We start from the raw sequence: 14,008 nt of genomic DNA, 5'->3' as shown, positions 1-14,008 counted from the left end.
TATGTAGAAAAGTTACAAAGTAATTTTGGGTACTCAAATCACTTTTTACCTTTTGCCCACGGGTTTTACTTTGATATTCAAGTGTTGAAAGTAACGCACATTTTGTTTGAAATTTCGGAAGTCCGATCGTAAGGGGTCGCTTTTTTCGGTTACCGAAGGGTTTGCTTAGCGGTTAGCGGTTATCCCCCAGAAGAGCCTTCATTCGTATGTAGAAAAGTTACAAAGTAATTTTGGGTACTCAAATCATTTTTTACCTTTTGCCCACGGGTTTTACTTTGATATTCAAGTGTTGAAAGTAACGCACATTTTGTTTGAAATTTCGGAAGTCCGATGGTAAGGGGTCGCATTTTTGCGGTTTCCGAAGGGTTAGCTTAGCGGTTAGCGGTTATCCCCCAGGTGAGCCTTCATTCGTATGTAGAAAAGTTACAAAGTAATTTTGGGTACTCAAATCACTTTTTACCTTTTGCCCACGGGTTTTACTTTGATATTCAAGTGTTGAAAGTAACGCACATTTTGTTTGAAATTTCGGAAGTCCGATCGTAAGGGGTTGCTTTTTTGCGGTTACCGAAGGGTTCGCTTAGCGGTTAGCGGTTACCCCCCAGGTGAGCCTTCATTCGTATGTAGAAAAGTTACAAAGTAATTTTGGGTACTCAAATCACTTTTTACCTTTTGCCCACGGGTTTTACTTTGATATTCAAGTGTTGAAAGTAACGCACATTTTGTTTGAAATTTCGGAAGTCCGATCGTAAGGGGTCGCATTTTTTGCGGTTACCGAAGGGTTCGCTTAGCAGTTAGTGGTTATCCCCCAGGTGAGCCTTCATTCGTATGTAGAAAAGTTACAAAGTAATTTTGGGTACTCAAATCACTTTTTACCTTTTGCCCACGGGTTTTTACTTTGATATTCAAGTGTTGAAAGTAACGCACATTTTGTTTGAAATTTCGGAAGTCCGATCGTAAGGGGTCGCATTTTTTTGCGGTTACCGAAGGGTTCGCTTAGCGGTTAGCGGTTATCCCCCAGGTGAGCCTTCATTCGTATGTAGAAAAGTTACAAAGTAATTTTGGGTACTCAAATCACTTTTTACCTTTTGCCCACGGGTTTTACTTTGATATTCAAGTGTTGAAAGTAACGCACATTTTGTTTGAAATTTCGGAAGTCCGATGGTAAGGGGTCGCATTTTTGCGGTTTCCGAAGGGTTCGCTTAGCGGTTAGCGGTTATCCCCCAGGTGAGCCTTCATTCGTATGTAGAAAAGTTACAAAGTAATTTTGGGTACTCAAATCACTTTTTACCTTTTGCCCACGGGTTTTACTTTGATATTCAAGTGTTGAAAGTAACGCACATTTTGTTTGAAATTTCGGAAGTCCGATCGTAAGGGGTCGCATTTTTGCGGTTACCGAAGGGTTCGCTTAGCGGTTAGCGGTTATCCCCCAGGTGAGCCTTCATTCGTATTTAGAAAAGTTACAAAGTAATTTTGGGTACTCAAATCACTCTTTACCTTTTGCCCACGGGTTTTACTATGATATTCAAGTGTTGAAAGTAACGCACATTATGTTTGAAATTTCGGAAGTCCGATCGTAAGGGGTCGCTTTTTTCGGTTACCGAAGGGTTTGCTTAGCGGTTAGCGGTTATCCCCCAGGTGAGCCTTCATTCGTATGTAGAAAAGTTACAAAGTAATTTTGGGTACTCAAATCACTTTTTACCTTTTGCCCACGGGTTTTACTATGATTTTCAAGTGTTGAAAGTAACGCACATTTTGTTTGAAATTTCGGAAGTCCGATCGTAAGGGGTCGCATTTTTTGCGGTTAGCGAAGGGTTCGCTTAGCGGTTAGCGGTTACCCCCCAGGTGAGCCTTCATTCGTATGTAGAAAAGTTACAAAGTAATTTTGGGTACTCAAATCACTTTTTACCTTTTGCCCACGGGTTTTACTTTGATATTCAAGTGTTGAAAGTAACGCACATTTTGTTTGAAATTTCGGAAGTCCGATCGTAAGGGGTCGCTTTTTTGCGGTTAGCGAAGGGTTCGCTTAGCGGTTACCCCCCAGGTGAGCCTTCATTCGTATGTAGAAAAGTTACAAAGTAATTTTGGGTACTCAAATCACTTTTTACCTTTTGCCCACGGGTTTTACTTTGATATTCAAGTGTTGAAAGTAACGCACATTTTGTTTGAAATTTCGGAAGTCCGATCGTAAGGGGTCGCTTATTTGCGGTTACCGAAGGGTTCGCTTAGCGGGTAGCGGTTACCCCCCAGGTGAGCCTTCATTCGTATGTAGAAAAGTTACAAAGTAATTTTGGGTACTCAAATCACTTTTTACCTTTTGCCCACGGGTTTTACTTTGATATTCAAGTGTTGAAAGTAACGCACATTTTGCTTGAAATTTCGGAAGTCCGATGGTAAGGGGTCGCATTTTTGCGGTTACCGAAGGGTTCGCTTAGCGGTTAGCGGTTATCCCCCAGGTGAGCCTTCATTCGTATGTAGAAAAGTTACAAAGTAATTTTGGGTACTCAAATCACTTTTTACCTTTTGCCCACGGGTTTTTACTTTGATATTCAAGTGTTGAAAGTAAAGCACATTTTGTTTGAAATTTCGGAAGTCCGATGGTAAGGGGTCGCATTTTTTGCGGTTACCGAAGGGTTCGCTTAGCAGTTAGTGGTTATCCCCCAGGTGAGCCTTCATTCGTATGTAGAAAAGTTACAAAGTAATTTTGGGTACTCAAATCACTTTTTACCTTTTGCCAACGGGTTTTACTTTGATATTCAAGTGTTGAAAGTAACGCACATTTTGCTTGAAATTTCGGAAGTCCGATGGTAAGGGGTCGCATTTTTGCGGTTACCGAAGGGTTCGCTTAGCGGTTAGCGGTTATCCCCCAGGTGAGCCTTCATTCGTATGTAGAAAAGTTACAAACTAATTTTGGGTACTCAAATCACTTTTTACCTTTTGCCCACGGGTTTTACTTTGATATTCAAGTGTTGAAAGTAACGCACATTTTGTTTGAAATTTCGGAAGTCCGATCGTAAGGGGTCGCATTTTTTGCGGTTACCGAAGGGTTCGCTTAGCGGTTAGTGGTTATCCCCCAGGCGAGCCTTCATTCGTATGTAGAAAAGTTACAAAGTAATTTTGGGTACTCAAATCACTTTTTACCTTTTGCCCACGGGTTTTACTTTGATATTCAAGTGTTGAAAGTAACGCACATTATGTTTGAAATTTCGGAAGTCCACCCGATACATACAGGATTCATGTTACTAAACACGGAATCCTGGTATAGGATTCATGCTAGGTAGCAGTGTAAAGGAATCCTTTAGTCCTTCAAAGGATTCCTTTGACATGTTCCTAGCATGAATCCGAATCTTACGGGATTCACGAACAGACTGACGGGAAGGTTTCACATCAATCCCACAAAATGGCGGCGCCCTATTTGCATGGGGCGTCGCCGTCAAGAGGATCGAAAGTGAAATATTATAAGGTCATCGATGGAAACTTCCGGAACAAGTTTTTGTTGGCAGTTACAACTTAGTTCTCATCATTGCATGAGGACCTGGAACGTCCATTACAGGTAAGAACGGGAATCAAATCCCTGCTAATTTTTGGTTCAGGCGATCGAACGTAACGTTTCAATACCTTCCGATACTTTTAATATGGAGTTATTTTGAAGAGAACATTTGCTGAACTGTAAGTTGTTATGTGGAATTCGATGAACTAAGTATGGCCGAGATTTAATCATTAGGTCTGTGAGCCCCTGTGTCTGTCAAAGTCGTTCTTTACCCCTCGTGGAAATCGAAAACGTTTCATGTCAAGGGTTTCCGGAAAATGTAGACCAGGTCAAGTTTAGGTACAAAGCAGGCGGGGTACTTCCTCGGCAGGGCACCAACTTTAAGGCCCCCGTCATCACAACAATCAAGATTTGGCATTTAGTATCCCATTTAGTATCCTATAGCTACAAGCCATTTCCCAGAACAACAAAGTAGAGAGGATAACTAATAAATAACATTATATATATATTATAATTCCATTCCATCATACCACAGCAGCCATGGGCTCCAGAGTACACATTATGATATGCACCTATTTAGCTGTGGTGACTCTTGGAGGGCATATTTTGCTTGTATATTATATACAGTGGTTTAAATAAAAGCCATGTAATGGACTGATCCTGATCAAGCGATGGCCAGTTCTGTCTGTCAAGCGCTGTTTTTGATAGAGGTGTTTGAAATTAAAACATGATCGATCGAACAGGAGGGGGGGGGGCTTCAGGATTGGTCCATTGCATAGCGGATTACTGCACAATTCTGTTAATTGCACGGAAATTCCAACTGTCAAACCGGTGCATTGTTGCGCAACCCAGATATTTGCACAAAATACTCAACTATGCAACCTTTGTTTACCCAAATCAGACGGCCATATTGTTAGTCGCATCCCAAACCGGCGCTTAACTTTGCATTGTTGCACAACCCGGATAACTGCACGAAATAAGCAGGCAAATGGGGTGGGCAATTACTTGTACTAGTTCACGACCTCTATTATATAGTACTAGTAGCGCTCACAGTATACTATACTCAAATACTGGATACTTAAAAAGACAAATGGCCTGTAAGCCTGACTGGAGCTGACATTTCCCGTTGACTCTGCGCTGATCCGTTTTAGCTCCGGTTCCTGGGTGTCACTGCACTATTCTATCACCATTGGATAAAAACGCAAGTGAATACTAGTTTCTCAATATATATATATCTATGTGCAAGTTAACATACCTAAATGCAACAAAAACACTGGTAAAGTACCAGTCTTCAGAAACACACAGGTAAACCCACCAGTTCCTAAATACTAAAAATATATTGGAGGTGAAGGTACCTATAGGCCAGGTGCAAATAACAGGATGTGCATTTTTCTAATCAATGCCTTATTTGCATAATTGATACAGACACGTCATAATTCTTTTGTGGTCAATGGTATATTGGACTTCATATGTGGTGATATAGGTTGCTTGAGGACAGGTGAATACAATGTAAGATATGTTGAGACTCAAGTATATGCAACAAGTATATGCAACAAGGGAATGCAAGAGACCCAACCCTTCCAGCCCAAAACAAGTCCAACTATATTATTACAACATCATTACGTTGATATAAATACTATGGTTAGAGATCTATCAAACTTGTGTACTTATACCACTCTGGCACTGCAGTTTGTGATTTGTACCAAGGCCTAGGAAAAAATGTTGTGTTTCCTGTTTCATTCCTGAAAAAAATTAGGGTCGGTAGGTAGGGATTATCTTTTTTTTTCTTGCAATTTTTCAGGCTGGCCAAAACTCTAGTGACACGAATTACAATACAGTTTTTCCAGGATAGGTAGGGAAGAGCATTACTGATACTTAACAAGTAGCCATGGCATAGTATGGTAACCACATCTGCTTTTCATAATGCATAAGGTGAAGTTCCTGCTGGTTGCTGTTGGAAAAGTTGTAATTCAATACTTACAAAGCTATTTAATCTGTTCAATTAAGACATAGCATGCAATCTGATTTTGTGGATGTGATCAATAACTCTTCCATGAAATCTTTCTACTATTTCCTTGTATTCACAGGTGCCAGGATTCACCCAACCTGTCATCACTGATTGACTGAGTGATGAACAAAAGATGTTCACATCCAGGCAGACAAGTTTACAACAGCTTACCTGCATATCATTGTAGAATTTGAGAGATAATGTAAAGGCAACCTAGTAGACAACTATGGACAAGTGAAACTTTATACATATGAAATCCTTCATATTACTCTTTATTTTCATATTCATTTTAAGCCATGCCATTGTTTATAATAAGAATAGTAGTACTAGTATGCTATGTATTGTGTGACTGTGAAACACTAACTGTTAATGCAACAAATATTATAGGCATATGTCCTTCATTTTATAACATTGTTTCCAGATGTAACAGGTTATTGTCACTGCAAAGTATTATATCAATGCGCAGATTGTCATTGAGGTACAGGAATCTAAGTGTAAATGAATAAGTCGCATCTAATGACGGCATCGAAATTCATGTTGCAAACACATTGAACAAAATAAACACCATTGCTTTTCTCAGAATATGACATGTCTGTTTATCTATTTCTAAATCATCATATTTTGCTGTTTGCTAATATTTTTTACATTTTATTCAACACTCAGATACTTTAACTTTAACTTAACTCATCACCTAGACATTGTGTTTTGACTAGCCAGGATAGTGCTAATATTGTAAGAAATCAAAATGAGGTGTTATGTTGTAGGTAGTAGGTATATGCGCATATAGGCTAATATAGCCCTCTCAGCTGCCTCTCATGCATACTAGTACAGCCATCTCATTTTTCGTAGGGCATCAGTTCAGTAAGAGGGATGTCATCTTCTGAATCAAACTGATTTTGGGGCACCTCCTCTTTCCCTTTTTCTTCCCTTTTCCTTTGTCCTTCCAAGGAGGTATCTCTATATAGCCTCCTTTGTCCTTCCTGCTGCTTTTCCCCTTCCTACCTCCCCACAGGACTGTCTATTAAAAGTGACTCCATCCCTTTCCTGGGCAGCCTGTTGCAGACCTTCTGAAACTCCTAACAGGAGCTGTACCGTGAGCTGTTGAGAGAGAAAATCATGATTTAATCCATATTGACCACTGCAATTTTTATTACCTAGGAGGTTTTATATAACCTCCTTGTTATTACATTTTATTTTCCTACTTCTCAACTGGGTTCTGGTCTTGCTCTGATTAGGAAAAGTTGGCATTTCCAATATAACATGCTGATAACCTGGAACAACAGACCCTACGTATCTGTACACAAAACTGTATCACTATCAGAGAAGATGTGGTAGTGGTACACCTTGAATCCCTAGTTCAAAATTTGTATTTTAAATATTCATAAATATTCGTACAGTGAGCAAGGAGATTATATAGTGCTGTGGTGTGCCTAAATCAATTATGCAGTCCGTATACACTACAACTACAAAATGCTGTCATACATTTTTAGATAGAAATGTAATAACACAACCTAATGGAAGAAATGCATGAAGTGTTTTCCTGCTGATTCAACCTCTTGGCTAAAGTGACTAAAAATGTGTTCATATATTGCTATTGGCAGTAGTGGTCCCTATCATTGCTGATTTTTACAACTAAATGTAAGTACATTTTCTCATAAATGATAATACAGTATTAAACACTCCATTACCATTTTAGACAACCATTAACACACTGTACATGTATAAGATTAAGTCTTTTAACAGTAGGGAAGGGTGGATGCTGTTGCACATAATGTGTTCTGTACAAAGCCATCATGTAGCTCAGATCAAGGATACACACTTTTGACTACTAGGTCATCCTGATTGTATAGAAGTGCCTTTAGGTCTGTTGGACCTAAATTACAGAGGTTTTTTGAGCTTATATCCCTCAGGAACCTATGATTGCGTGTGTACAGTGTATACATGTTGAATTTGAAAAGCAACCATTTTTCTCTTCAAATACTCCAGTGTTTGAAAATCTGCTTATTGTTAATCAACACAACCCAAGCTGCTATATTACCACAACCCAAGCTGTCTGGCATGGCAGATAAATGTGTGACAAGCTGTGAAATTTCCATTGTTCTCCTAGGGTAGTCTGGTACCCTGCTGTAGGAGCTAAGTCAACAACTTGATTGGCCATATTGTTCCTCTGTCCAAGAGAAACATTTCATCCTGGGAATGAATGGCAGTCCAATTTCCACCACCCTGTCAGGCTGCCAAGTGAATGTTTTACATATGCCATTTTCGGAGACATATTGAAGAAATCTCTGAATACTAGTATCAGATTGCTGTTTGCTGAGAACATACAAATGAAACACACAAATTCAAATGTAATCCAATCTAGCTGGTTACTGCTTATACAACTAGATAAAAATGGAGATTTACCATCCAGTTGTGGAGATTGAATTGTATTTGAATATTGTATACCTTGATGTCTAACCTTCCTAAACATAAATATTTTTGGGGGGTGAGTATCGTAAGTAAGCATGGATGACTTGGGAAGTTGAAAAAACCTAATTTATTAATAAATCAGCACAACTTAAACTCCACCAACAGATGTTACTTTCTATGATCAGTTACAAATTTCATGGTGACTCCAGCAAAATAAAGCTAATGACAAAATGAATACTATATCAAGATCTGTCTCCATTTCTAGAAGTACTGTATATGATTCTTTCTGTCCCTAAATGCTTTGTGTCCTATCCTCTTGCTCTTCTAGTACTTTTTACACATGACATTGTAAAGGTACTTTTCTCTTATTGGACTGCACTGTTTTGATTTTGATGTAAAGCGATTTTCAGATTCCTGGGTTCATACAAATTACATTTATCTCTTTCTTTTTTTATCAGTAATGTTCTGGAGTCAACAAAAGTCCTTTCTTTAAGATTCTCAGTATCCTACCTCATGAAGAGAAAGGTTGTTCCTCCATCGCAGTGCGGTGCAGAAACCGTCCACAGAGACAAGGCATACTGGGCTGAAAGAAACCAGACATTCTAGAAGAGATACGGAAAATGCTGTTTCAGGTCTGTCTGTTCTTGCTGGCCACAGTCCAAGTCAGAGATGAGTGAATGGTTCCGGTTCACAGTGATAGAAGAGCACAGCCACAACATGTGGTCGTCCTGCCAAATAATAGAAATATCACTTCAATAATAAAAAAATAAGGAAAGATTTATCAATTAACACTTCGCTTTGAATCATGGTAGCTACTAGTATACTAGAAGTGTTATTTTCAATACCATAATTGACATAATGTCTCTATTATACTGAGGTACATTTCATTTACATGTATGAACTTCTTTCTACCACCACCATACCATCTAACAAAAGACAACCAATGTGAACCTGCTGGACAGAACCATTTGGAAGCACAGTGTGAAAACTGGCTGACTGCTTCTGCCTACCCCAGCATCTTATCTTAATTTTGTTTTCTCCAATTTCATTTTCTTCACAAATGAATGAAGTAATACAACTTACAAGCAGGATACGGAGATGAACAGACAACACTGATAACACATGTCAATGAAGTTTGAAGGAAATATGATATGCCAAATGAAGCTACTGGATATGATTTTGGAAATGGTCAGACCTGTTTAGATAGCATCCATGAGCAATATCTTTTGTCACTGTCAGTGACAGTGAAGAGATCATTACACACCTGCATCATCATACACTTTAAGGACTCTGGGTGATGATCCAGTTGTACATCTATAGTCGTCACAGCACCACAGACAGGCTTTAGGATCCATGTGGGTTGGAAACGTACTTGTATTCTGAAAAGATAGAAAAAAGGAATGAAACTATGATGACATCTTGGGGACAGCATAGAAAAATTCAATATCAATTTACATTAGAATTTCCTTTGGGTAATTAAAATCTTCTTTGCCCATATCAACCAAGGATTCTCAAGACCTCAATGAAAGAATTGGTGTGAGGGAGAATGTGATATACAGTCATGAGAAGGGCTGCATACCTTTACCATAATATCAGGTACAGGAATAATAATTTAGGACCGGTCCAGCTCTAGACCTGTTCGGAACCTGAACAAAACCTCCCTCCCGCCTGAAAGATCTGTTGCATGTTAGATACACTGTCCCTGGGTATCACTTTGGTCACATTTGATTTGGTGTCACTTCAAGTTCAAAGTTGGCTCTGAAATCAAGCTTCAGGGCAGCATTTGCCTTTTTTCCAGTGCTAAATTTTCATCTTTGTGGTAGGATTTACACATTTTCATGCTTGTGTCACAAAATCAATTTTTACCTACAGTACCAGTATGCAGCCCTATCAAGTTATGAGAAGTGGCAGTAGTACCTAATAGTACTAATCTCCTCCTACTATCACTGGCGGTTTACTAGCGCCATTGGAGACACTGCGTATACGTAGGAGGATAAAGTATTGTAGTACAGTACTGTAGTAATTGTAGAAGTAGTTACTCTACTATTCCAGCACTTAATTACAGAGTCCCTGATGACACAGAAATGGGCAGCAGTCTTGACAATGAAGCAATATTTGCATGTACATTAGCAGCACAAACTAGTGGTGCGTACCTAAAACCCGGACCTGGACTTGGACCTAAAAATGTTTAGGTCCAAGTCCAAAAAAAACATAAATGTCAGCCAAGTCCGGACTTGCAAAAAGCTATCTGTTAGTTATATTCCTTTTTTTGTTCTAAACCATCTAAAGCCTTCAATAGACAGTGAAATTTGCACTGGGAAAAAAGACAAAAAACATTTTGTGTTTACACTGGCTGTATATAATTTTTAATAATTTTAGGCATTATTCACATTGCATTTCAATTCATGGTAACATGCAAGTTTATGTGCACTACCCCCCTCCCCCTCAAAGAAGAAAAAATTTCTAGCGCACATAATATGCAATGATGGGTTCAGGTCCGGACTTAAAGTCTGGACCTGAACCTGAACTGCTGGACCTGAACTTGAATATGAGTTTAGGTACGCACCACTAGCACAAACCCTAGAAGCCAATGACCTGTGACAAATTTTACGATCAATAATTGCATGTATGAGAAAACTCAACCTAACATACCGTCCATACTTCTGGGAGGTTGAGCGAATTCTCATGGTGGAGCTCCAAGCAGCTCAAACAGAATGTCTCGGCACCTATAGATGTCCATGGGCTGTTCCTGCTTACAAATCATGCAGAAGAAGGATGTTGGAGCACTGCAGACAGCTCTATACCAGTTGCGAGAAGTTTGTCGTGAATGTCCCTCCACCCAGTCACTTCGAGTTGTTTGTGCGCAGCATATGTTCTGTGGGAACGTGTTTGGTCATGAGAACTGTTCTCTGGTGGTAGCAGCGAAGGTGGAGGATGAACCAGAGGGTTGTCATAAGTTGACTCATCCGTAGGCTCTAATGTGCCATAAGGGTGTAGTAAACTCGTCAACTTCTTGCCAGTCGATACGTTGGTGAACTTACTCTTTAATTTGACCTTAATGGCATGCTAAAATTTGGGAAAGTATACGAAAAAAAGCAAATGAGGATACCAGCAAAACAGTATTTGAAAATGAAAGGGCACAAGAGAAGGAAATACGTGCTTTTTTCAGTAGAGACTTCAGAAGCAACAGTTCACAGGCATTGACATATACATGTGGCACATCGGCCTTTGTTAAGAATAATTGCCTTAACTTTGACGAATTCCAGGACCAAAAATTAATTGTATTCGAAACAAAGATACAAAAATATCTAACAGGACCGTTACCATGTAAATACGAAGGTTGCCCCCCTCCCCATGTAGGAGACACATCTCACAATAATTTGCACGTGACGGTATGCAGAAGTACTTGTATTTGCCAAAACATAACATTGCATACCTTCAGACAATTCCAGAGCCAGATAGCCAGTCAAAATCAATCCGTATTAAAGTTCGATATGAAAAAGTTAAACCAGAACAAACGCAGACGATCGCCTGCAGACGAATTTTGACCGAACCGCTGGCCTCGCTTTGAGCAGCTTCCCAGCATGCCTATCAGGAGCTTGAAACCTTCCCGTCAGTCTGTTCGTGAATCCCGTAAGATTCGGATTCATGCTAGGAACATGTCAAAGGAATCCTTTGAAGGACTAAGGATTCCTTTACACTGCTACCTAGCATGAATCCTATACCAGGATTCCATGCTTAGTAACATGAATCCTGTATGTATCGGGTGAAGTCCGATGGTAAGGGGTCGCTTTTTTGCGGTTACCGAAGGGTTCGCTTAGCGGTTAGCGGTTATCCCCCAGGTGAGCCTTCATTCGTATGTAGAAAAGTTACAAAGTAATTTTGGGTACTCAAATCACTTTTTACCTTTTGCCCACGGGTTTTACTATGATATTCAAGTGTTGAAAGTAACGCACATTTTGTTTGAAATTTCGGAAGTCCGATCGTAAGGGGTCGCTTTTTTGCGGTTACCGAAGGGTTCGCCTAGCGGTTAGCGGTTATCCCCCAGGTGAGCCTTCATTCGTATGTAGAAAAGTTACAAAGTAATTTTGGGTACTCAAATCACTTTTTACCTTTTGCCCACGGGTTTTTACTTTGATATTCAAGTGTTGAAAGTAACGCACATTTTGTTTGAAATTTCGGAAGTCCGATCGTAAGGGGTCGCTTTTTTGCGGTTACCGAAGGGTTCGCTTAGCGGTTAGCGGTTACCCCCCAGGTGAGCCTTCATTCGTATGTAGAAAAGTTACAAAGTAATTTTGGGTACTCAAATCACTTTTTACCTTTTGCCCACGGGTTTTACTTTGATATTCAAGTGTTGAAAGTAACGCACATTTTGTTTGAAATTTCGGAAGTCCGATGGTAAGGGGTCGCATTTTTGCGGTTTCCGAAGGGTTTGCTTAGCGGTTAGCGGTTATCCCCCAGGTGAGCCTTCATTCGTATATAGAAAAGTTACAAAGTAATTTTGGGTACTCAAATCACTTTTTACCTTTTGCCCACGGGTTTTACTTTGATATTCAAGTGTTGAAAGTAACGCACATTTTGTTTGAAATTTCGGAAGTCCGATCGTAAGGGGTCGCTTTTTTGCGGTTACCGAAGGGTTCGCTTAGCGGTTAGCGGTTACCCCCCAGGTGAGCCTTCATTCGTATGTAGAAAAGTTACAAAGTAATTTTGGGTACTCAAATCACTTTTTACCTTTTGCCCACGGGTTTTACTTTGATTTTCAAGTGTTGAAAGTAACGCACATTTTGTTTGAAATTTCGGAAGTCCGATCGTAAGGGGTCGCTTTTTTGCGGTTAGCGAAGGGTTCGCTTAGCGGTTAGCGGTTATCCCCCAGGTGAGCCTTCATTCGTATGTAGAAAAGTTACAAAGTAATTTTGGGTACTCAAATCACTTTTTACCTTTTGCCCACGGGTTTTACTATGATATTCAAGTGTTGAACAGTAACGCACATTTTGTTTGAAATTTCGGAAGTCCGATCGTAAGGGGTCGCTTTTTTGCGGTTACCGAAGGGTTCGCCTAGCCGTTAGCGGTTATCCCCCAGGTGAGCCTTCATTCGTATGTAGAAAAGTTACAAAGTAATTTTGGGTACTCAAATCACTTTTTACCTTTTGCCCACGGGTTTTACTTTGATATTCAAGTGTTGAAAGTAACGCACATTTTGTTTGAAATTTCGGAAGTCCGATCGTAAGGGGTCGCTTTTTTGCGGTTACCGAAGGGTTCGATTAGCGGTTAGCGGTTATCCCCCAGGTGAGCCTTCATTCGTATGTAGAAAAGTTAACAAAGTAATTTTGGGTCCTCAAAATCACTTTTTACCTTTTGCCCACGGGTTTTACTATGATATTCAAGTGTTGAAAGTAACGCACATTTTGTTTGAAATTTCGGAAGTCCCGATCGTAAGGGGTCACTTTTTTGCGGTTACCGAAGGGTTCGCTTAGCGGTTAGCGGTTATCCCCCAGGTGAGCCTTCATTCGTATGTAGAAAAGTTACAAAGTAATTTTGGGTACTCAAATCACTTTTTACCTTTTGCCCACGGGTCTTACTATGATATTCAAGTGTTGAAAGTAACGCACATTTTGTTTGAAATTTCGGAAGTCCGATCGTAAGGGGTCGCTTTTTGGCGGTTACCGAAGGGTTCGCTTAGCGGTTAGCGGTTATCCCCCAGGTGAGCCTTCATTCGTATGTAGAAAAGTTACAAAGTAATTTTGGGTACTCAAATCACTTTTTACATTTTGCCCACGGGTCTTACTATGATATTCAAGTGTTGAAAGTAACGCACATTTTGTTTGAAATTTCGGAAGTCCGATCGTAAGGGGTCACTTTTTTGCGGTTACCGAAGGGTTCGCTTAGCGGTTAGCGGTTATCCCCCAGGTGAGCCTTCATTCGTATATAGAAAAGTTACAAAGTAATTTTGGGTACTCAAATCACTTTTTACCTTTTGCCCACGGGATTTACTATGATATTCAAGTGTTGAAAGTAACGCACATTTTGTTTGAGATTTCGGAAGTCCGATCGTAAGGGGTCACTTTTTTGCGGTTACCGAAGGGTTCGCTTAGCGGTTAGCGGTT

At 39.9% G+C, this 14,008-nt stretch overlaps 1 long non-coding RNA gene across 3 annotated transcripts; it reads right to left on the bottom strand.

Moving 5' to 3' along the window:
- Positions 1 to 5,834: 5,834 nt before the first annotated feature.
- LOC118431871 lies at positions 5,835 to 11,438 on the bottom strand. Of its 3 annotated transcripts, none has more exons than XR_004833019.1 (4): positions 11,341 to 11,438; positions 10,557 to 10,779; positions 8,415 to 9,283; positions 5,835 to 6,593 (listed from the first exon to the last, which is right to left on the bottom strand). It is a non-coding gene; the product is annotated as an uncharacterized LOC118431871 (long non-coding RNA). The 3 variants fall into 3 exon arrangements; XR_004833018.1 differs by lacking the exon at positions 11,341 to 11,438 and having other exon boundaries at positions 8,415 to 8,632; positions 9,169 to 9,283; positions 10,557 to 10,882; XR_004833017.1 differs by lacking the exon at positions 11,341 to 11,438 and having other exon boundaries at positions 10,557 to 10,882.
- Positions 11,439 to 14,008: the final 2,570 nt, after the last annotated feature.

This window comes from Branchiostoma floridae, chromosome 2 (assembly GCF_000003815.2).
Source record: "Branchiostoma floridae strain S238N-H82 chromosome 2, Bfl_VNyyK, whole genome shotgun sequence".
NCBI classification, from domain to species: Eukaryota; Metazoa; Chordata; class Leptocardii; order Amphioxiformes; family Branchiostomatidae; genus Branchiostoma; species Branchiostoma floridae.
The sequence above is the reverse complement of the archived record's forward strand: the minus strand, read 5'-3'. Positions and strand labels throughout refer to the sequence as shown.